Here is a 23,237-nt window from a genome sequence, read left to right as displayed (position 1 = left end):
GAAACCGAGCCTGTCAGAGACTAAGTAATTTGCCCAAGGCCATAGAGCTACTAAAGTGCAAAACACCCTGCTGTAACTGCTGTACTCTAGAGCTGCCATTCTCCAGAAGGACGCTGAGGACTTATCTTTTCTAGGACGAAGGGGTATTCACCAATCATTCATCTGTCAAGCATTTGAAAGCCTGCCACGTGTGCCACACCCTATGGATACACTCTTGATGGACTAAAACACCTTCTGTGACCTCAAGGAGCTCACATTTTAATAGGACCAAAAATACAAGAAGAGAAGGGCAATATGTCACATATGACAGTGGGTGCTGGGGACCCAAAGGCATAAAACTCCTTAGAGTACTCACTGGCAGCCCAGGAGCAATATCCAACCCATAGGCACTTCTATTTTACTTTTTTTTTTTCTCCTCTGATTTCATATAAAATTCTCAATCTTTAGCGAGTCCTAAAATTTGGTCACACTAACCTCCCACATAGCTATAATCTGCTGGAGCTTTAGAAGGACCGATGTTCCCCCAACCTGTACCCCAGTCCCCACCCTGCCGGCTTCACCCAGTCCTGACACCTACCTGGTCCCTGGAGGCATATTAAGCCTGTAGCCCCTGGACTACACCCTCCCTCCGGAATAGGGACGACATTGCCTATTCTTTGTGCTGTCATCCATGAAGGGGAGAAGCACACAGGGGGCTTGAAAAAGAGATGAGGACAAAAGACAAAAGGCAAGCCTTACTTTCCAGTTGTCACCTCCAGTTTAATGGATTGATCCTGGTCTCTGGCTAATTAGACAAATAATAAGGATGCGGGATGTTTGCAAGAGGAATTAATACATATCATAATGTCCCAAGCAGAATGCAAAATGCTGGCGGAGGGGTGCAGTGGAAAGAATATTAAGAGGACCCAGTTCTAGTCCCGGTTCAGTTGTCCTCCAAGCCTCTGACCTTGGGCAAATCAGTTAAGCTTTCTGAGCCCTTTTCTCATCTGAGAAGTGAGGCTATTAGCCATCTCAGATATCTCTCAAGATTGTTGTGAAGAACAGACAAGACCTGTGAAAAAACATCGAGAAGGGAAAATTGCAATCTAAATGCAAGCAGTGGCATATTAGAGGATTGTGTTAAAGCTGAATTATAGCTAAAATTAGAACCCTGACTTCTCTTACCGATGCAGCCCTCTGCCCTAAACCTTCTCTTCCCTCTGACCCACTGCCACCATCCCCACCTCCACCCGCCTCAGGTCCTTTATGAATCATAGTCATTAAGGACTACGTTTTCAATTTGGAAAGTTCGCGGGCACATACTCTGACACCACTCAGGCTTGTGTTTGTCGTCTGTATATATCCAGTCTGACCACATCCTGGTATTAGTGCTAATAAAACCTGTAGCCATGGTTACAGTGACATACCTGGGTTATACTGTTCTTATTTTCACTCTTCGAAACTATTTGGTAAAAGATTTTGGAGCCAATTTTCGTGGGTGTGGTAAAGCACTGAGGCAAGTTTTATTTTTGGAAAGTGTGAGTTGAGGCTCTGAGGTCATCTTCGAGTTAGAAGCAGTTGGGGAGGGGTGGTGCCTTCTCTGGTCCCCAAATAAAGGGGACACTTTGTGGCTGACTCCAGTAACTGATGTTTAAGTCTTCCAATGTCATATCTGCTTAGAAGGAAGGTGTGTTTTTTTAAAAAGCAAAAAGATGACCAAGCACCTGTGTGATTCAGGGTCTCCCACAGGTGGTAATTAAAAAATAGACTCAATTTAAAGGTGCATCATTCTCTTTAATATTAGAGAAGAGAACTGAGAACTTGGCAAACTTTGCAGTGATAACCGAATGACTGACTTACTTTCCTCGGTGGTGGCGGGGGAGAGGTTTATGGGCTGGAATAGCTTAAAACTAATGGGGTGGCAAAAATATACAATTATGCAACTCAAAAGCAATACAGATACGGTTTTATTTTCCTTTCCATTTCCTCCCTTCATTTAATGTTAACAAAAGCTCAGGGCAATTAAAAGCCGCAAGCTACCTTACTGCAATATTAAGGCTTAAAATGTAAAGGCCAAATCATGGAGTGAGCAGAAATATTCTCATTCCAATCATAACTCACCCCTGCGGAATGCACAGTGTGGAATATTTCAGGTTCATCAGACTTCGGGTCACAGGCTCCGTCCAGAGGGCGGGTAGTACAGAGTTGATGTTGCTGGAGAATGAACCTTCACTTTCTGTCTGTATGCGTTTACATCTGTATCCCTAACGTTGCATGTAGATATTTTTTTTTTCACAGTTTTGATAAATAACTGTTGGTGAATGCAGAGGACGTACATGAGTGTGCTAAAATATTTATCGAGCCCCCACTCAGGCAAGAGCACCCCCTTTTTTGCCTCAGTACCCTATTTCTTTGATACAGATGATATTTGCTCAGTCTCATCAAATGCAGCTTTAGGTGCTTCTGTGCAAATAGACTGTTACCCCTAAGCGCCTGTTCTAGAGAAATTCTGCAACTGCCACTGGCTTCACCTCATCCCTGATGCCCTCAACTTGCCTGCCTTTGCCCCCAAATATCTTATCTTCCTCTCCACCCCTGAAATGGCCTTCCCAAAGGAGGCTGCAGGTATTGCCCATGAGTGATTTGGGAGTATGGATGGAGGAAACTTCTGGGGACTGTGGGCTAGGGGAGTTCCTCATAGATACCAAAGTGTACGCACACGCACACACGCACACACACACACACACTCGCTCTTCCCTCAGCCCCACCCCCTCACTCCTCCCCATCCACCACCCCTGCTCCATTATTGCCTGGAGGCCTCAAAGCTTTATGGAAGACTCTCTGGAAAGCACATGGGGCCACTGGGAGGTGGGGGGAAGGTGGGAAAGGCCAGGGAATTCTGATCTTGTCTCCCAGCTCTCTACCTGTGGCCTCAGGCCTGGACCGCCTGCAGGCTCTGCACCAGCCTTAAGTTTTATCTTTCCTTAGCAGCCCAGAATGTGTGTGTGTGTATACATATATATATATATGTATATATGTATACACACACACACACACACACACACATATATATTGTTATCAGACCAACCCTCAAAGTATCAGGGTCTTGAAGAAATAGAACACTGGGTGGGAACACTTTGATAGAGCAAAACGGTCAGGATGCGTGGTCCTGCCCCTGCTAGGTGGAAGGCAGGAGAGAGTCCTGGAGATGGGAGTTGGCTTGGAGCAGCCAGGGAAGGGTCTTGGAGTGCCCTGAGAGGGGTAGGCAGCTCTGCTTCTCCGTGGACAGCCTGTGGAGCTCCAGGCCTCCAGTTCTGGCTTTGACATTCATCTGGGTTTATTTGTTTACATGCTTGTAGATTTTCATGAGCTGAATTCTTGGCTAAAATATAGCCTGGAGTGCAGGGGAAGTTCATAGTGGTGTGAGAAGCCAGTTCAAACTCTCAGCCGTGACTTACTCAGTACGCGTCCTTGGGAAGGTCATTCACTTGCTTTGGGCCTCAGCTTCTTCATCTCCAAAACGGGGGAAATCTGGGAAGAGACACAAGAAAGTGACAGATAACATTCTTGCCTCTATGGAAGGGCAAGGGGGGCAGGGCTGGGAGGGGGTTGGCTTTCCTCTCAGTCCTTTGGTACAGTTCTGAAGGTCTCACTGTATGCAGGCACTTTACAAAGTCAACAACCAACTGGAAGTGAGTACCTGCCTGGCAGGGAGGGTCCTTGTGTCAAAGCAACAGTGCATGTGAATGTGCTCCTAGGCTGTTAGGAACTGTACAAAATTGAGAGTCATAACTGGTATTATTGCAGGTAGATGTAGGGACATGGCAACAAACAACACTCCTCAGTTCTGCCAGGTAGTCACAGTGGCCTGAAATTCTTAGAAAATTGGCTCCCACGCTGGGAGGTCTTCCTACCTCCAACCCAGAATGGATGGATGGACCCCACCCTTACCCCACCCCAACCTTCGAGGCTCTTGCACCTGGCTCTGCAGCGGTTCTGGGCAACCTGGATCCTCCATGTGCCCAAATGACTCCAGATTTCCAAGGGCTAGCCCAGCATGTCAACCCTGCCAGGCAAGTTCTGATAAGCACATTCCATCCTTTGCCAGGAGGCAGTGGGGCCATGCCGCTTGGTGTGAGCAGAACCTGCATGAGTGGCTGCCCTCTGATTGACCCCCGGGGGCAGGGGTGGGGAGATTTGTATAGAACATGTGAGAGCCTCCCTTAGGTTGTTTACTGGGTCACTATAATAAAAATAATGCTGCAAGCATATTGTTCTTTATACGTGAAGAGGCTAATAGTACTAATAGCAATGATGTGCATCAATGAAATATGCCATTCCAATTATATTTCCGGTAGTTGCTTATGGATTTCATTTCAAGAAATGTTAGTTAATAACTATCTGCTGTGTGATCAACATGGTGCTGAGGGGAGAAAAGAAGTTATGATCTGGTTCCCATCCTAGGAGAGTTTCTTAATGAAACTTGGAACATGGTAAGTCCTGACAGGTGACAGTGCAGGTCCCCGAATCTCCAAGCCTCAGGTTCCCCATCTCAGATACTAATCCCACTGACTCCGCTCACCATCCAGTGTTGTTGTAAAAGTCAAATAATATATACATGAGATTCTTTATAGACTGATAATGCTCTTCACAGTTTAATTTTCAAAAATAATACAAGCAATTAAAGGCTAAGGTAAATATCAGGAAGTGCCAAAATCATGCACGGTTAGAAAGGAGAGAGATCAATGTTGGCTTAGGTTTTTTTTTTTTTTTTTAATTTATTTTTTATTTTTATTTATTTTTGGCTGCGTTGGGTCTTTGTTGCTGCACACGGGCTTTCTCTAGTTGCGGTGAGTGGGGGCTACTTTTCGTTGTGGTGCACGGGCTTCTCATTGAGGTGGCTTCTCTTGTTGCGGAGCGTGGGCTTTAGGTGCATGGGCTTCAGTAGTTGTGGCACGTGGCCTCAGTAGTTGTGGCTCGCAGGCTCTAGAGCTCAGGCTCAGTAGTTGTGGTGCACGGGCTTAGTTGCTCCGTGGCATGTGGGATCTTCCTGGACCAGGGCTTGAACCCATGTCCCCTGCTTGGCAGGCAGATTCTTAACCACTGTGCCACCAGGGAAGCCTGGCTTAGGTTTTAAGGGAGAGGCCGCCTGGAGGAGATGGAGGTTGGGTGGGGCCCCTGTGCTGGGTGTTATCACATGGAGGGTTGGACATTTGGGTGGGAGAAGGGAAACTGGGCTGAGCTGCGTAGGATGGGAAAGCAAGAGCAGAGGTCCAGAAGCCAGCACATACAGAGTTTGGGACTGGGAAGGCAGTGAAGAAACCTCCTGAGGAAGAGTGGGAAATGAGGTGGTACCGGCAAGGCTGGTGAGATTTCAGGGGGCTGGGAAGGCTCAACATAGGTTTGGTGTACAGTAATGGGCCCCAGGGAAGCCCTGAAAGTTGGTGAGCAGAAGACACGTAACAGTGTCAGTGTTTCAGAGGCTACACTCTCTTACCTGATCCCGCTTGTAATTCGAAGTATGCCTTGGCCAGAGCAGGATTAAGCCCCACCCTGGGCTCATGGGCAGTCTGCCCTAACTAGCCAGGCTCAGTAATCACAAATATTACAATTAAAAAAAAACCCTTTTATTAATAGCATACTTTCTCCCTTAGACAAAATCGGATTATGAACTGAAATGAAATATCACCAAACCAATCAGAAGGAAACTGCTATTTATCTCCTGATCCCTTGGGAAGGGAGGCAGGGGGAAAAAAACCCTGATGCAATCACTTCTCCAGTCTGAATGGGCTTGCGTTTATTTATGATTGGGGAAAGTCCTAGCAAAGACCCTGCACTTATAACTCGTTTTAATTTTTTAACAGCTTCTGCAAACATTTCTTCATTAAATCCACTGTAGTGTGAGGAGGGAAGGGATTTCTTGCCCTATTTCACAGATGAATAAACTAAAGAACAGAAATGGGTGTTCAAAATTTGTTTAAAATTGCAAAGCTGGTCAGTGGCCAAGGGCAGACTGGGTTCTAGTTTTCCCGTTTCCCAGAGCGATACTCTCCTTACTCCACTAACTCCTAAAAAGCAGCAAGAGAGGAGCAAACAATGGCAACCAGTCACTTTTCCAGTTTACAAAGTCTTCCATTTCTCAGACTGCCTGAGATTTGTGGTCCCTACTGCTTTAGGGCCTCATGCAAGCTTCTTTATCTGAAACCCCCAACTCTCTCCCAATCCCACCCCAACCAGTACCCCCCAGTCTCCTGGTCTCTATGCATTTAGTCTCTGCTGAAATATCATCCCCCTTGGGAAACTTTCTGTGACCTCGTTACGTTTAGAGCCCCTGTCCTCTGCCCCATCACTGTTCCTATACTATTACCATAGCCCTCAACCCACTTTAGGTTCATTTTATTTAATCATCTTTCTTCCACTCTAGACAGAATCGATTCCCACTAGGGCATCCAGGGACCTGTTTTGTTCTTGGAAAGTATTTGCTGAATTAATGAATGACCATATTTATAGACGAGGAAACTGAGGTTCACTGAAGTTAAGTGAGTTGCTCCAGGTCTCACAGCTGATCATGGAAGATGTGACAGTTCTACCCCTAAATATCCAGTGCTCATTCCACTCTGCCACCCTGGTTTCTGGGTTCTCACCCAGCACTGTGGCCAGATGGAAGCTACTCAGGAAAAGAAAAAATTTACCAATTGGAATTTCAGTATTCTGCGTTTGGAGAATCCATTCAGCTTGGGCTCAGAGTGTGCTCAGATGCCAGATATTCTGGGGCATTCCAGACTGCAAGCACACTCTGCAGGCCTCTTTTGGTGACTGGCTACTTTTGAATCTCCAGTGAGGCTGTCAGTGCCAAGAAACAGAGGTGACAGCAGCGAGACCTGACTTCCAAAGATCACTGGCCTCAAATCGATATGGGCCTTTGCCTCACGGGGTGCCATATTGAATATTCTGACTATATCACTTGAAAGTGAGGTTATCGTCACATTTTTGGAAAGCCCCGATTGGCTGTGTTCCTAACATATTTTGGTGTCATGAATTGACATCATTCCATCTGGTAATTTTCAGATGTCAAGCCGACTGAGTAGAGTACATGTGTGTAGCACTGTTATTACTGCAAAAAGCTCTCCCTGTTTTTTTTCCAGAGGGAGGAACTCTTTGCTGGCTTTTTTCTTCCTTCCCTGAACCTGGGTTGTTGACACAATTGAGTCCAAGGAGGCCAGGAACCGCCCTCTCCCCTCTCTGCAGCACAGCAGCGCGCAATTCAATTCAGTGCACATTAGTTGAGAACCTGCTGTGTGCACAAGGAACGTCTCTCTTTTCTAGGGCTCTCCCAGCTAATGTTGCCTAACAAGATGTAGAAACCTGCCAACTACCTGGGTAAGGGATTCCAAACTGAACTAAAGATGTAGACTGTGAAGTCAAGGAATTTATTTTTTGTTTGGGAAATGGATGAGCACAGGGGAACTATGAAGCATGACTAGTTAAGTGTCCCAGGGGAAATGCCAACAAATGGTTATGGGAGCAGCACAGAGGAAGCTGTTAATTCCAATGAGGAATCTAGGCAAGGCTTCAAGGATGGTGTGATTTGAGTTGGCACCTGCAGGGAGAATGGAACGATTAAATGCAGAGAGGATGAGAACGAAGAGATTCCAGACTACTCAAGAAAGCACAGCTGGCTCACAGAAAGAATCCAATCAAGGTGGCCTAGGCAGCGGGCCAAGATCTGGGGACTTTGAATCTCCCATTGTTACCATGGCAACAAGCAGCTCACTCCTGCTCGGCCCTCTCCCAGCCAGCTGCTCTAATCCATGGCATTCCAGTGGCCTGAGGAGAAGGGCTGCTACTGGGAGACCTTCTCTCCCTCCTCACCTTCTTACTTATTATGACTTGAATGTTCAAGGACAGGGCAGGGGGTAACTGATGATACGCTGGGCCAAGGACCTTCGGGGGATGTTTTTCATGTTTAACCATGAAAGCAGATTATTGTGTAAGAAAATTTGAGTGGATAGTGAGTTTTCTGCCTCCTTCCCTCTCAACTCCAAACACGCTTTATTCCTTTGTACGTGCTTAAATTTGGTGATAATCCTGAATTCAAATCTGGGGCCACAAGGGTAACCAAAGCCGGTTCCAGTTGGCACAAGTTCAAAGGGATCTCTCTCTCTCTCTCTCTCACACACACACACACACACACACACACACACACACACACAGACACACACACACACACACTTAGCCTACCCATGTAATAATACTGTTAACATTTAGCCCAAGGTTGGTAGAAACCAAATGAGATTTTGTGCAAGAAGGGCAAACCTAGACCACAGGTTGCGAGCTGGAAGCCCCTGAGGTAGATGTGACCAGTGAAGAGAGGTTGTTTGAGCCACAGCTTCCAGCACAGCCGGTCCTGCCCGTATTCCCACACCGCCTGTGTTACTCCTTCAGGCGGATCAGCTTGGGTCAAAGGTTGTCCCTCCTGCATTCACTAGCTGTCTGACCTCGGAAAGTCCCTTTACCCCTCTGTGCCTCAGTTTCCTCAACTATAAAAGAAGAATCAGAAGAGATTCTATGTCATTGAATTGTTATGGAAATCAGGTGAGTTAAATCATCTGTATCATGTCGTTAAAGCAGCACACGGCACAGAGTAAGTGTTCCATAAATGTTAGCTTTATCTGTCAGGCCTCGTGGGTGTTGAGCTTGTGAGCCCTGCTGTGATCCAGCGGTGGGGAGTTCAAGGATGCAGAAGGGACCACAGTGATTGATGACTGCTGTGTGTAGCATGGCAAGACGCTTTGGTTATCTCAGGCAGAGCCCGTGAGGAATGCTCTGGCCTGTAGAACTGCAGCAGAGATTGACCTGTGTACTGTACTGCCCCCACCAGATAGGGTAAGAGAAAGGAAAATTTAGTGGCCTGGGGCTTTTTCTGCAGTCATGGGTTACATAGAGATCATCATGGTTGAACATTTCTGTCCCTCTCTCCTACATTACCTCCTTGACAATGGGTGAAAGATACTGTTGGATACTTGTGTTGTCTTACTATTGTATTCTTATGGTACAGATGCTGTTCATGTCTGCTTTCCCACTTTACTATAGACTGTTTGAGAGTTTTTTCCTCTAGGAATCCCCATGCCTAGTTCATTGTTGGCACATAGTAGATGCTCAATAAATGCTTGTCCATTTGATTAGTGAACTGACTGAATGGTTATGGGATGGAAAAGACCCAGAGTTGAGAGTGCCTTTGTGAGGCTGTATATTACCTCCTGCAGGCCAGGGCACCCACATTTTCATTCCTGGGAGACTGAGCCCTCATATCTCCACAAGCTTTGCATTGGCCTCTGCAGGACCAGGTCACGGGTGCTATAACAGGGTAGGGTTACAGCAGTGGATGGGGACCAGGACTGGGGCCTGTGCAGAACAAGAAGGCCTTGCTTTCACAGTTGGAGTGGGAACCCAAAGCAGCAGCTTATGGCTTAGGTAAGTTGGTCAGAGCCTGGGTAGCTGGCTGAGCAGGGATGAAGCAGGTGTCAGGGATGCTGAGAGTCACACCATACAGAGCCTGGGTGGTGGGTGAAGAGAGGGTGGCACCAGCAAGCAGAGATCCCAGGACAGGCTCTGATCCCAGGGGGGAGGCTGTTTCTTCCACCTCTGGATGAGGGGGCAGGACTACGGCTAAGGGCTGGCAGGTTCCTAGGCATAGGAAGTAGGCCCCTGCAGGTGGGATCTGTGCCTGTTTTTGTTTTTTAAATTCCCCACGGCCTCCAGTATAGTGTCTGGCACACACAAAGACATTTAAGAAATGTGTATGAAAAAAATGCAGCCAGAGCCACGCTGGGACAGCTCCTGCTTTCTAAAGCAAGGCCAGCAGGGCTCCTAAGAGTTTTTACAGTTCTCCTTTTGTAGAGAGGTGCTGAACGTGAACCAGTCTCACTGAAAACCCCTGGGAAAGGGGAGTGAGAATTATCCGCTGGGGAGAGTCTAGACCTTTCTGTGAGGCTACTGATTCTTGTCCCTGCTGGTGAGGTGGATTGCCCCAGATACCGGATAGCCATGAGCTAGGAGTCTTGAAGTAACAACACGACCTTGAGATGAAATGGAGAATGTACAGTTTGGTAAAGTGGTTTAGCAGTTCATTCCAGTTCTGCTTCAGGATCCCAGGCACCTCTGCAGACTTCACAGTCCCCCCCGTCTCCCCACCCCTCTTCCCCCTCTTCTCTTCTCATGTACGCGAGCCTGTTCAGATGTAGAGAGAACAACAGAAGCCCTTCTAGGCTTTTTCTAATTTCCTTCCCCTCGTGCCTGGGCCACAGCTTTTTTGAGAAAGCATATGAGTTGAGTTCCAGGCATTGGAGTTCCGTAACAGTGTGACAGGGGCTGGAAGTTCCATCTGCAGAAGCACACGTGTTTATTAACCTGTGTTTAATGAGCAGCTACTGTGTGCCAGACACTGGGCACTGGGAATGATGAGGTGGTGTTGCCAAAGGGAGGATGGGGGAGGGTCAAGCCTTACCAAGGGGCACAAAGGCTCATTTATTTATAAATGAAATAACAACTTTGACTTAGATTTTGTCTCCTCTGGTAAGTCTGTCACCTAGAGCTGGGCTAAGTGCACTTCCTCCCTGTTGTGACACCTATCATAACATTGATGACACTGTATTATAATTGCCTCTTTATCTATCCATCCACCAAAGTAGACTGTAAGCTCCCAAGATATTGAACAGCTTCTGATTCATCATTGGTGGCAGTTGCAGAATTTCTTTGTAGGAGAGGCTTACAGATAAGAGAGAGCCAGAGGAAGAGAACTCTGGAGCCAGAGGAAGAGAGTCAGAGGAAGAGAGGAAGAGAACTTTGCTCTTGGTAGAAACCTTAGTTTTCCTCTTCTGTAAAATAGGTATCATAGTTGAACTGTCATGAGGGTTAAGTGAGAAGTATGTGACTTTCTTAATGCAGTACCCAGCACACATAAGGTCCTCCACAAATGTTGCTGGTGTTATCTGTTGCTTACTACTCAGCTACACCAAGAAGGATTTATAGTTTACCCAAATATTATCTATCTCAAGCATCCAAATAACTCTGCATCTCTAGGACCGCAAGAAGCCAGCTTTAATATCTTTCCTTAAAGCATAAGATTAAAGGCAACAAATAAGGGACCAGGCATGGGAAAGCATGCCACTTAATATGTACTTTATCCTCAAGAAAGGAAAGTGAATTTATAAATATGTTGATTAAAATGTGGGAGAAGAGAAAACAATTTGGTCATTCCTCAAAAAGTTAAACATAGAGTTACCCTATGATCCAGCAATTCCACTGCTGGGTATCTACCCAAAACAATTCAAAATAGGTACTCAAACAAATCCTTGTACTTGCATGTTCACAGCAGCACTATTCACAATAGCCGAAAGGTAGAAAGAACCCAAGTGTCTATCAACAGATGAACAGGTAAACAAATGGTGATACATACACACAATGGAATATTATTCAGCCATGAAAAAGCACGAAGCACCAATAAATGCTAAAACATGAATGAACCTTGAAAACATTACGCTAAATGAAAGAAGCCAGACACAAAAGGGCATACATTGTATGGTTCCATTTATAAGAAATATCAGAATAGATAAATCCATAAATGCAGATTGGTAGTTGCCACGGGCTGGGAAGAGGGAGCAATAGGAGGTAACTGCTTAATGGGCATGGGGGTTTATTTTGCAATGATGAAAGTATTTTGGAGGTAGATAGAGGTGGTGGTTCTACAGCATCATGAATGTACTAAATGCCACTGAAATGCCAGTAAAATGGTTAATTTTATGTAATGTGAATTTCACCTCAATAAAAAAAGTGGGAGGAGATAACACAAAATTTCTTGAAAGCTGATTGATGGTTAAATGGAAAAGAATGGTGTAGTTTCCATTATTAATGGTTTGAGAAGTATAACGTCACTGACTATCTTTTTAGTGTGTATTTATTCATTCACTCCAATACCAAATGTTGAATGACCACATACCTCAGTGGTTGAAGTATTCCTTATTGAAGGAATAATATTTTTGAAACCACTGAAGACTTATTCCTGGAAAATGTCAGTCAGGAGCATCAGACCTTCTTCCCCGTGTGTCACATGCTCTGTGACTGTATCCCTTCCTCTTGTTCCAGACAGGGAGGGGGAAATGCAGTATCTCTGTCTGGAAATGAGATATTCTTTCCACATCCAGCCGTGGAAACCTATGCCATCCATCCATTGAAAACACAGTAAAAATCAGCTCTTTCCTCAGAGGGGTCAATAATGTCTTCGTGCAAAACTACAAAGAACACGGTAGTTGGAAATCAGCAAGTGTCCTAAGGCACCCGGTGCATCATTGCTTTTTTCCTGAACCAGAGAAGGCTTTGGGCCAGATATCCCACAGGGCAGGGTCTGAGTTTCTAATTTGGAAACCAGGAGAGCTCTGAGCAAGCAGGTCATGTCTGGGTGGTGTGCTGTGCCAGTGTGCTCCCCTCTCCCAGGGGAGGTCTCATTATGGGATAGGGTGGGTCACCCACGTAATGAGTCTGGAGGTTTTAATCTAGGCCATGGCCAGGTTGCACTGGCAACTGCTACTCAGCCGACTGTGGGCCTTGGGCAGGAGCGGGGGGACGTTTCAGGTCAGGAATGGAAGGCGGAGTGAGGGAGGGGAGGGTGGGAGCCATCAGTCACTTACAAGAAAGGAGTTTGACAGATGGGGTAAGTCTGCAGGGCTGGCCCTGAGAGTGGTGTGTTGTCTTCCAGCCTTGCCACTTCTCCCCAGCATGATGTTGAGTAAACCACCGTGATGTGCTCGTAAAGCAACCTGGTGGGTTGCTGGGAGGCAGCAGTGGCTGTCATTTTTGTGTGCCTCAAATTCTTAGCACCACTATTCAGCAAATAGCTCTGGAGAGCCTAGTGTGCACACTACAGATTCACGGGAGCAAGAAAAGTTGGATGGACATTTGTTTGCTCCCGGTCCCTGATCACTGGGAAGGTCACTTTGACCCCAGCATTAGTTCCTGGGTGATTTCGGGCCCATGTGCCTGAGTGGCTCTCTGGAACGTCAGGCTATGGTGGGACTTTTACAGCAGAAGGGCTTTTGAAAGCCGGCACCTTGTCCCATTGGTGGAGCTGCATAGGAACCTAAGATTAGAAACCTAGCAAGGACCCAGCCTCAGGATCTTCCTTGGGTTGGGGTGGGAAAAGCAGACTCCGGACTCGCATGCAGCTTTTCTCTTCTCTTATTTAAGGTGGCCGCGGTCACACCTCATTTAGGTTAAGACCCAGCATGTGCACCGTGTGCCATTCTGTTCCCATTAACAGTAAAGCTAATTGAACGTCCCAGTTTCTCCCGCCTCTTTCTCCGTCCCCAGCCCCCAGCCTCCATACACATCTCTAAACCTGTGTACCCCCAGCTTTTCCTTCTCAGGACAATTTGAAGACTAAAAGAACTATAACATACAACTATCCTTATTGCTATTACACCTTTTCCCCCTTCTCTTCTGCCAGTTTTCTCTTATGACTTGCCTGGAAAATGAAAAGAAATTGCTGATGGGCTTTACTTAAGCCTGTCTGGCTTGAAATTAGGATTGTATCTAAGGAGAGAGAATAAAAGTCTACTGAAAAACATCCTCACAGGAAGGAGTTATAGACAGTTAAGAGCAAGGGCAAGTCTGCAATGACTTACAAACACAATCTTCAATTTTGACTAAGAAGCACGGCTATGATTTGGTTTTCCTTCATTTCTTAGCAACAAATTCCATGGAGCAGTTTGCTTACAGATGTGGGAGGAAGTCTCTTCCCAGGGCCAGGATTTGGTTCGGACACTGCCATAGCCCCTTGGGAGCTGCCCTAAGAAAGGAATCTTGTGTTTGTGTGAAGTTCGTTTTGGAACTCAGCTACCCTTGCCCTGTCTCCACTAAGGGGCCACTGATGTCCCCAGGTGGTGCTCTGTTCAGATGGCTCGGGCTGATGTGGGAGAAATGTCAGAAACCTGAGCTGGTCGGTGGCCCTGGGGATTGCCCATCCAAAAATTTGCTGTAGATTTTCCTTTTGCTGCTTGGAGAGGGAAAGTCTGTCTGTGATGGTTTTATCTCTTACTGTGCCTGTGATGAGTCTCACTAGCTCCTGTGATTCGCTTAGAGCCTTTCTCATCGAATGGTCAGTTGAATATCATATTTGATGTGTAATGCTGACCCACCCACTGGTCTGGAAACAGTCTTCAGGATAAGTTTCATGAAACACTAAACAGGCTTTAGTTCATTAAGGCACCCAATGCCATTTTCCTTCTTGAGGGATCTCTGGGAATTCTTGAGAACAGTTTAAGGATTGACATCGAGGAAACAGAAGGGATGGGTGTGGTATGGAGATTGTTTTAAAGGAGGAGATCTGCCCACATCTCCTGAAGATCTGCTCCTGGTTATCCCCAGAGACCACTCGGGGAAGATTCAGCCTTCAAGTAGAATCTTCTCGCTTTTCCTCTCTGCCAGCACTTGAGTGCCTGTGTGTGTCCCTGTGTGTGAGGCACAGAAGGTCCAGGTGATAGAAAGCCCAGAGAGTGTTCGCTATTCCTGAACTTGGATTCTGGTCCCTCCATTAACCAGCTGTTGACCCGGGCACACACTTCCCTCCCTGAACCTTGGTTTGCTCATCTGTGAAGTGAGGGGGAGGGGCTGGCTCATCTCTAAAGTGTTTTTCCATTTGAAGTCTCTGAGTCTGTGGTTATTTCCTTTTCTTCATTCAACAACCAGCCCCTATAGGAAGTCTGTTTACTTGAAAGTTTGGATGTTGGCATAAAACTTGAGCTTCACTGGGTTGGAATATGTCAGGCTTCTCTGGCTGGGAGAAGACACAGAGACATCTAAGCCATCAAAAGATGCTCAGATTCAGGGCCACTACTGGTTCAACTAGCACGTTGGTGACGATTAGGAAAAAAGTGTCCCCTCTGGGTGGGCTTGGCTGCAAAGGGGGTGGGTCTGTGGCTTAGCAAGTGGAATCCTGACTGCTTTCAGCCCCATGAGCTCCCAGGAGCCCTTGTGCACCGCGCAACCTGCATACGCTTTAGGAGAGCATTTACTTCTTTGGTCTCTGACCACATTAGGTAAGGAGTGAAAAGAGAAGTGGCCAGAATAGATGCATGTCATTGCTCTGATGGAAGGAGACTTTTATAATTACTGCCTTAAAATATTTCATGCAGTTAAAAAGCTGCAAGTCTGGGCCTAAGACGCTGCCCAGATCCTGCACCTACACAGTCCATCTGATTTGGTAGCTTCAAGAGGAAAGACTAGTACTACTAATAAAAACCGCTTACATTTTTATAGAACCTTACAATTTATGTAGCACATTAAATGTACTTTCTTTTTCAATTTGATTCTGATTCTGACTATTGCCCTGGTGAGATATAATTATCTCCATTTTAAATATAAGGGAAATGAACCTGAGAGATTCAAAGACTTGTTCAAGGGCAGCTAGTAAGTGTTCAAGGCAAGAATTAAACCCATGTCTGTCTAGTTCCAAGTTCAAGGTTTTTTTCTTCCACACCAGGACACATAAGATCCTGATTTGGGCATTGGCAGCCAGACCTAAAGGACCACTCTATAGAGGTTTAGAATTAGTCTGAGAAAGTTGTCCTTCTTGTTTTAATGAAGGTAGGACTCTCCCACACAGGTGCCATGACTAGACTTGGGGTATGAGTTCTGGGGATTTACTTGTTTGGTTAAATGCATCTGTACCACCTGTGTGCCATTTTAGGGTTCTCGCCAACATTTTAGGTATCACCGTGCAAGGCATCTGGGGAAAACCTTGGGAGTCTAGAGAGAGTCATCTGGAAGTCACTGTGTGGTATGAAAATAATACCTGTAGGCCATTACTGACAAATCCAAGACTCTTCAGGGTCAAGTGGTCTCATTGACAGTGTGATCAGGCCTCTTTAGCTTCCTTCGACACTGCTTTTCTGTACAGCATCTGGGAGAGTTACGTTGGAGCAGCCTCCGCCTCTCCTTGGGCTCCAGACCTGTGTGCCCACTGCCTCCCATATGTCTTCACCTGGACATCCCCTGAGTACATCCAACTTAAATGTGTCTAAAGTGTTCATCGTTTTCTTCCGAAATCTGCTTCCCAAGCCCACTCCTCCCCTCGTTCATGTGGTTTCCATTGCAAGCGTCACGGTGCATCTCCCCATCCCCAGCTCAACACCTTATAATCCTCTGTCCCGCTCATTCCTCCTTTGCCACATTCACTTGGTCACCAGGTACCTTTGACTCTACTTCCTAAACACCACCAAAGTCCATGCCCTTTTCTCAGTTCCCTCTGCCATTATCTTAGTTGAGGTCTTCCTTATCTCTGTTCCTCATCTCTCCAAGTCAGCCTCCATCTGGCCATCAGTTCTCTCTCCAAACACAAATCTGACCATACTGTTTCCCTGTTTAAAAAATGACTTCCCACTGCTACAGGAAAGAGCTCACCATTCTTTGTACAGCAGTGTAATCCCCATTACTTGCAATTCCCCCAACCTGCCATTGATTTTGCAGATACTCTTTCCTCTGTCTGGAATACCCTTTTCCTGGGAATGCCTAATCATTTTCAAAACCTGCTCAAACATCATTTCTGCAGATAATTCCTGGGGGATTTATTCACTCCTTCCTTTGGATTGTTTTAGTGTCCCGTAGCTATTGCTGTGATGATGTGTATTATTCTGAACTGTAGTTTGTTTCTCTGTCTCATTTACCGGATTTCATGTCCTCAAATGCAGAAACTGTATCATGATAATTGGACTCCAAGGCCCCGGCATACTGCCTGGCACACAGTGGGTCCAGTAACTGTTGAATGAATGGATGGGATGGAGGTACATCCCTGTTTGATGAAATCAGTGACTCCGCTTGTTGAGTGTTCATTACTCTCTTGGGGTTAGTCTTCAGGGAAGAGGACAGAAAAGATCCTTTCTTTACTCCACAGGCTAAATATTAACAAAGTTTGAAGGCTGGAGAAACATTTGTTTTGCAATACATTTCTTTCCTAAAATTGTATCTGGGGTGGGGATGGGGAGCCAGAATTTCAGACGAAATGAAGGACTTGATCAGATTTTTTAATACAGCTGCCTCCCCAGCCCAGCACAGGCGGAAGGAAGGTAGACACATCAGACCAGGAGGTTGATGGTGACATCCTTGCTGAATTCTCTAGGCGGAACTTGCAAACCATTTGTACAGAGGTTAGGAACAACCTAGCGTCAATGCTGTCTTCCAGTCCTGTTCCATATAACTCAAGGCTCTCCCCTTATCCAACAGGACTTCAGAATGAGGGTCCCTTCAGATTAGCTGCAGGTTCTTATGAACTTCAGCTGAGTGAATGAAATGCAACAGCTTTGGAAGGAAAGTGCTTCTCAGATGCTCAAGTGTACCACCCTTCCTCATTCAACAGAATCTGCGGAGCAGTCCTGCAAGGCAGCTAGCATGTGGGCTGCCAGTGTTCTCTAAGAAATTAGGGCAGTGCCTGTCTGCTTCAGTTTCCCTTTCGGTTAGGCAGGACTGGTGTTCCCACTAGCTTATGACCATAGTTTAACTCTAATGTATTCCTGTGAAACTCTTCAAAATACTAGGGAAACAGGTCTCATTGTGTCCTCCATTTTACCTTCATGGGTGGGGTGAGGGACTGGGAGTGGGTCTGTTGAGAGAGGTAAAGAAGTTAGGAAGCAGTCTGTGTCAAGGCAGATCCCCCCAGAGGCTCGGGGAAGAGCAGACAGGTTCCCATTCCAGCCCTGGCTCCAGGCCAGATTTTCGCCGTGGCCAGTTTCTTAGACCCCTTGAAAATTTGGCTTCACCTAGAATAATTTAGAAACCTCTGAGCCTCGGGTGATTTTTGGAGGGTCTCAGGTCTTGAGTTTTTTGTTAGCAAACTGAATGTCCCTCTGTCCCTTTCAAGCCGCTCCTGCCGGCAGCTGTTGTCAACGGGAGTCGGAGAACTCCACCCCAAACCCCACTAGGAACCCATGTGGACTGAGCCCAGAAGCAGAAGTAAGGCTGCCAAGAACCCTCGCAAAGCGGGGGAACACTGGAAGTGAAGTTGCGAAGGGGCAAGAGGCTGTTTGGAAACAATCCTTAAATTTCACTTATCTAGGGGGTAGTCTCAATCTTCTAAAGAAAGGAGGGAGTGGGAAGCCCCCTTGCAAACGGAGGGCAGCTCAAAAAGTGTTTTAAAACACACACACACAACCACCACAAAAAATCTTGAGACTCACCCTTGAGTCCACTGGAGGGCTTCCTGCAGGCGTGGTCGCTCGGGGGTCCGCCGGGTGCTGCCAGTGCACCAGGGATCGGGCGCAGGGGTGCACCAGGGATCGGGCGCAGGGGCGAGGTCCTGGTGTCTCCTTGGAAGCCGCTGTGGGTCCCGCGCGGGCCAGGCCCAGGTGGAGGGTCAGCGGGGGCCGCCCCGCGCTGTGCGTACCTGCCTCCGGCTGCGAGAAAGGCGCCCTCTATGTTCCCTGCCCTCCCGCTGGCCGGCGCCTCCCATTTTTGAGGTTTCACTCCAACTCCGTCCTGCCCCTGATGTCAGAGGCTCGACTTCCTGAATCAGACTCGCTCCTTCTCCCACTCCCTGGGCTCGGCCCAAACTCGCCACCCTGGGGCCCGCGGCGGACGGGTGCCCTTGGACTTGGGCGCACACGGCCCAGACTCGCCCTCCCTCCCACCCCGACTTCCCGCCAGTTACCCCCTCCCTGCCCCGCCCTTAAGTGTCGGTGCCCTGTCGGTCCCGGAACACGCCTCCTGCAGGACACAGCCGCTCAGGAGCCTGCGGAACCAGTCCCAGTCGCTTTCACGGAGGCACCAAAGTTCCCAGGGATCTGAGACCTAATTCGGGAAGAAGTGGGCTTAAGTGAAAATCGCTCAGCCCTTCCTAATGGAGCAGGCTTCTTGGAAAGGGGGTGGGAGGTGTTGGAGAGGGAGGCCGTGGGGCAGATTGGGTGAAGGCTCCAGTGCCTTATCTGGACAAAGGACGTGGTGGGCTCCCCTGGTCAGCACGGTGTGTTTGGTGGGGTGCACGCAGCACCTTGGAAAAGTCTCTGCACTGCTCACCAAAGGCAGTAAGAAACAGTGTGGTCCAGCAGGAGCTGTCAGAAGCAGAGATGGAGGGGAAAACTGCCTTCACTAAGTTCTCAAAGGTGCTTCCCCTCTCATCCTCAGTTGCCCTCTATCCACTTTTTATTCAGAGCTGGTGGGTCTGGAGTCCAGCACCTGGAAAGCTAGGAAATGAAAGAGCTGCACCAGCGTGGGATGGAGGACTCCAGACACAAAGCTTCTGATTACCCATGGCAGGGAGCTCAGTGTCTCCCAGGTACTGTGTGTGTGGGGGGAGGGGGGGTTGATGACAGAACCTGGCCCTGGAGTGTCTAGGGGCCTCCTCAGAGGTCCTTCCATGACGTGGACCTGAGATGCTGCCCTCTTGACTATTTTCGCCAGGTGCCCAGGTGCCAGGTGCTGAGCCGTGTCTTGCCCACCAGCTCCTGTGCTTGAGTGCTGGTGTCCTTTGGCCTCTGCGTGTGGGTGTTAAAATGACTAGTGCAGCCAGCTGTTTCGACTGAGGAATAAGAGATCTGTTTCTGTTAGCGATGGAGAAACCAAATGGCTCTGAGTTGAAAGACCAAAGAGAAAACCCAGCCCTCCAGTCAGAAATGCCAAAGATGATTAAGGAAAGAGAGAAAAGAAAGTTTTCCTCCAATGGAAGGAAATTAGATGAGACCTTCTTCCCAGAAACCCAGGTGGAGAAAACTTAGTCTGGATTTGAACAAGAGGGGGAAGGTGGGTCCCAGAAGCAGGTGGGCTAACAGGTGGTCAGGTAGGGGCAGCAGAGATTGGAAGATGGGCTGAGGAGATTGCTTAGAAGTGTCCAGATGAGGGGCTTCCCTTAGTAGATGTGCTAACCAAGATGGGAGACGCTTATGAACCACATTTTGAGCTTACAACTGTCTACCTACATAGAGTTGGTTCCTCTGACACTCTCGGAGTTTAAAGCCAGAGTCTAACAGAGCCCTGAGCAAGGGATGGGGTAGGGGCAGGGGGCAAAGTGAGGCCTTGAATGCTGACCTGAGGATTTGGGAATGGAGATTTCCTTTCATGCTAAGGACACTTGGCACTGTGCCAGGAGCTTTGCCCATAACGTATCATTCAGCCTTTCACAACACAGTTATGAGACGTAGTATCATCCTCGTTTTACAGATGAGGAAACTGAGGTTCAGAGTAGCTAAGTAACTTCCTCCCAGTCACATAACTCATAAATGGGGGAACCAAGATTGGAGTCTGAGTGTTTCCAACCCCTCAATCCATCCTTTTACTACTATATCATCAAGTAGAGGAGGAAGTCACCTTCTGTTAAGGAATTCCACATGTGAGCAAGGGTCATGTTCAGGCCTGAAATGAGGCCTATTGAGGAAGGGTTACAGAAGATGCTTTCCTGGAAATCTAGAGCAACATTACAGATTGGCTCTGGCCTACATGACGATTCTTAGGGTTGCTTTTAAGAGAGAACGGGAAGAAATTAAACAAGAGAAACTGAGGCAATTGATTTGAGCTTAGGGCTTGATGGACATGCCTGTCAATGGTGGAAAGAAAATCTCGAGCCTATCCATAAGGTGGTATCTCTGTGATGTCTCAGTGAGGAAGGCCAACAGCTTCTGTGGCAGAGAGAGCAGTGGGCAAGATGGCGGATCCGCTCACATTGGTTTGCCAAGGCTGTCAAGTCTGTTGAGGGACTGGCATTACCAGGAAGATGCAATTATGGTAGAAGTAAAGGAGTGGGCGACTGGCCACGATGTTCTCACTCTGGGCGGATGACGCATCCCTTACAAAAAAGCATGTTAGGGCACCCACCTACTATTTTATTCTCTTGGCAGTGAAATCCCAAGTCTGATGACCTCATGGATGGCCCCAGGCCACCATGGTGCTGTTACATTTTGCTTAATCCTCATTATTTTTCATATTTTTAGTAAAGATATTTGAGAGTGGTCAAGAGGTTAGTGGGCTCTAAATGGAGTGAAACAGAACATTAACATCTAATTAAGAAAAAAAAAGAAGCCAAAATAAGCAGATCTGTGAACTGAGACTGGAGATTTGAGTGACTTCCCCCTACTAACTCTAGCACCTGCTAAGCTCTGGTTTCACATCCATATATTGGGGACAAAAGGTGTTGCTTGCCTCTGAGAGGGTTGTGAAAATCAAGGGGGTATTTAGCATAGAACCTTAGCCTGCTATGAAGGTCAGGACTGCCACACTAGCTTTTCTTTCTTGAAAATGCCCCATATCAGACAGGTTGACTTTCACTGTTGGCCTTGTGCTGCCTGAAGACACTGTCCCATCAGTTTGCAAACCCTCTGAGTCCAGAAGCCATGTCGAATATAACGTGTGTGCACCAGGACAGTGCTGCGCCCAAATGGGCCTGTTCTTCAGGGAGGGAAAATATTAAATTGAGAACATTGTCTTACTCTCACCTTAACCGGTGGTATATTCTTGCCTGCGACACTTGGGCGAGGGTCTAAAAGTGTACACGGGTACTTCAGGAAGTACCTGAACAGCAGCCTGGATCCTTAAGGCACCCACTGGACGTCAGAAGGGCTGTTGACAAGAGGCAGGCTGTTAGGAGGAAACGGTCAGCCTATAAATGGTGTGGATGAGATGAGCACAGACTTGTTCACCAGATCCTGAAACGTAGCAGCGCCGCGGAACCACGAGGGAGGCAAGTGCAGGAGAAGTCAGTGGAAATACTACACTGCGCTGCAGGTAGTGAATTTATGGGATGGCTTATCTCCCAGAGGTGGCACAAGCTGGCAACATAAATGGATTCCAGAGGGGTTTGGACAGACAGGTGAATGGCAGAGCTGTAAAGGAGTGCTGCAGGAAGCTGAGATGGACTCCACGTGATCGGGAGTCAGGGTGGCCCGACGGGCCCTTTCACCACGTGTACATGGGGTCTTTGTGGACAAGAGTCCTGGCCTGGTTTTGAGCCAATGGGCATCCCTAATTCTACAGTCTCCATGGCCTTTGCCTCATGAAGGTAGCAAAACCTTGTTCTTTTTACCTTAGCCAAGTATTTTCTGCAGATGCTATCTTTTATTTTTAGTCTCATTCGTGTTCAGTTTTAGCAGGTTATCCAAAAAACAGTGAGTTTTCCAGCTAAATTATAACTATTCTGAGAAAGCATTTCCTCTCCCCACCTCCGCCCACCCCTCACTCCTGCCCACCCCTTACAGCCCTTTTAAAATGCATTGCTTTTTCATTTTGGCTTTGGATTTCTAAACAGATTTTGAGAGGCTGTTTTCATACCAGTTATTATATTTATCTCTTGCAATTAGATCTCTGTTCCCTAAACTGTCTAATTCTGACATAAATTACTCTAATTATGAAAGCTCCTCTAAAAAGAGCAGTGACAATATACATTTCTTGGGAGCTCTTTTCCATGCAGCATCCAAAATGTCTTCAATGCTGCATCCAAGATGCCAGGGAAAATATTACTTTCATAACTGTAGCTCCAAATCTTGACACTGGGGGAAGTTCAGGAAACTTTTAAATGTCTCCTCTGATAATCACCATGTCTCCCCACACACCTGTGCCCCTCTGCTCCACGTGCTTTATGCTTTCTTGAGCGCTCCTGTAAGTTCTAGAGATGGAGCACCCCTTCCAGCAGTGGGGCCGGTGAGGGTGGTGATAGCTCGGAAGGCCCTTTGCTTCTACCTCTGGGGCACGAAGGGGCTCAGTCTTCATTTTCTCTTTCTGCCTCCCAGCCTCCTGGGGCTGTGTCTCGAAAGCTGTTTTTCCAGCACCGTCTCTGGAACTGGCGGCACTGCACACAGCGCTCTTTGTTGGGATTCATCACTGGCTTAGTGCACATGTAAACAAAGGGCCTCAGGATTCCATTTTTCTGGCAGGGGTCTCAGGGTGGGAGGAGGGCTCACAGAACTCTCATTTCGCCTCTCTTTTTGGCTCCCCTTGTCTCCTGCTCTCGGTTTACTGATCAGTTTATTGAGTGAGCCCATTGTGTGGGTTTCATATAGCATTTCCATGGCCTAGGTAAAACACTTCTTGTCACTTTGTCAGAGAGACCTCTGGAAAACCCCAGCTTGCCCTGCCCAAGCGTATTCATTCTGGAAGAAGTTTTTGTGAAGACTGGAATTGTTTATTCCTTTTGCCCTGAGGGCCCACAAAGTAACTGTGCCTTTGAAATTTGCTTCCTTAACTAGTTCAGTGACTCAGAACATCAACCTTGCTGCAAACAACCTTCCTTT

General features: G+C 47.3%; 1 protein-coding gene and 1 long non-coding RNA gene across 7 annotated transcripts in view; one reads left to right on the top strand and one right to left on the bottom strand.

Annotated features, from left to right (window-relative positions):
• The window catches only part of KIAA0040, a 34,825-nt gene extending 16,534 nt beyond the window's left edge, over nt 1-18,291 (bottom strand). Inside the window, exons 1-4 of one of the 4 annotated variants that reach the window (XM_082405024.1) lie at nt 18,204-18,291; nt 3,438-3,510; nt 2,101-2,290; nt 739-1,051 (exon numbers count right to left, since the gene is read on the bottom strand). The gene's annotated coding sequence lies outside the window, so the exon portion shown is untranslated. The remainder of the gene's footprint in view (nt 1-738; nt 1,052-2,100; nt 2,291-3,437; nt 3,511-18,203) is intronic. The other 3 variants (XM_082405027.1, XM_082405026.1, XM_082405025.1) reach the window with 3 other exon arrangements.
• LOC309604675 overlaps nt 1-23,237 on the top strand; it is a 426,266-nt gene that overhangs the window by 23,387 nt on the left and 379,642 nt on the right. The gene's annotated exons all lie outside the window — the stretch shown is intronic.

This window comes from Balaenoptera borealis (genome assembly GCF_965194805.1).
Source record: "Balaenoptera borealis genome assembly, chromosome: 1".
Classification (NCBI taxonomy): domain Eukaryota; kingdom Metazoa; phylum Chordata; class Mammalia; order Artiodactyla; family Balaenopteridae; genus Balaenoptera; species Balaenoptera borealis.
This window is presented reverse-complemented; position numbering and strand designations above follow the sequence as displayed.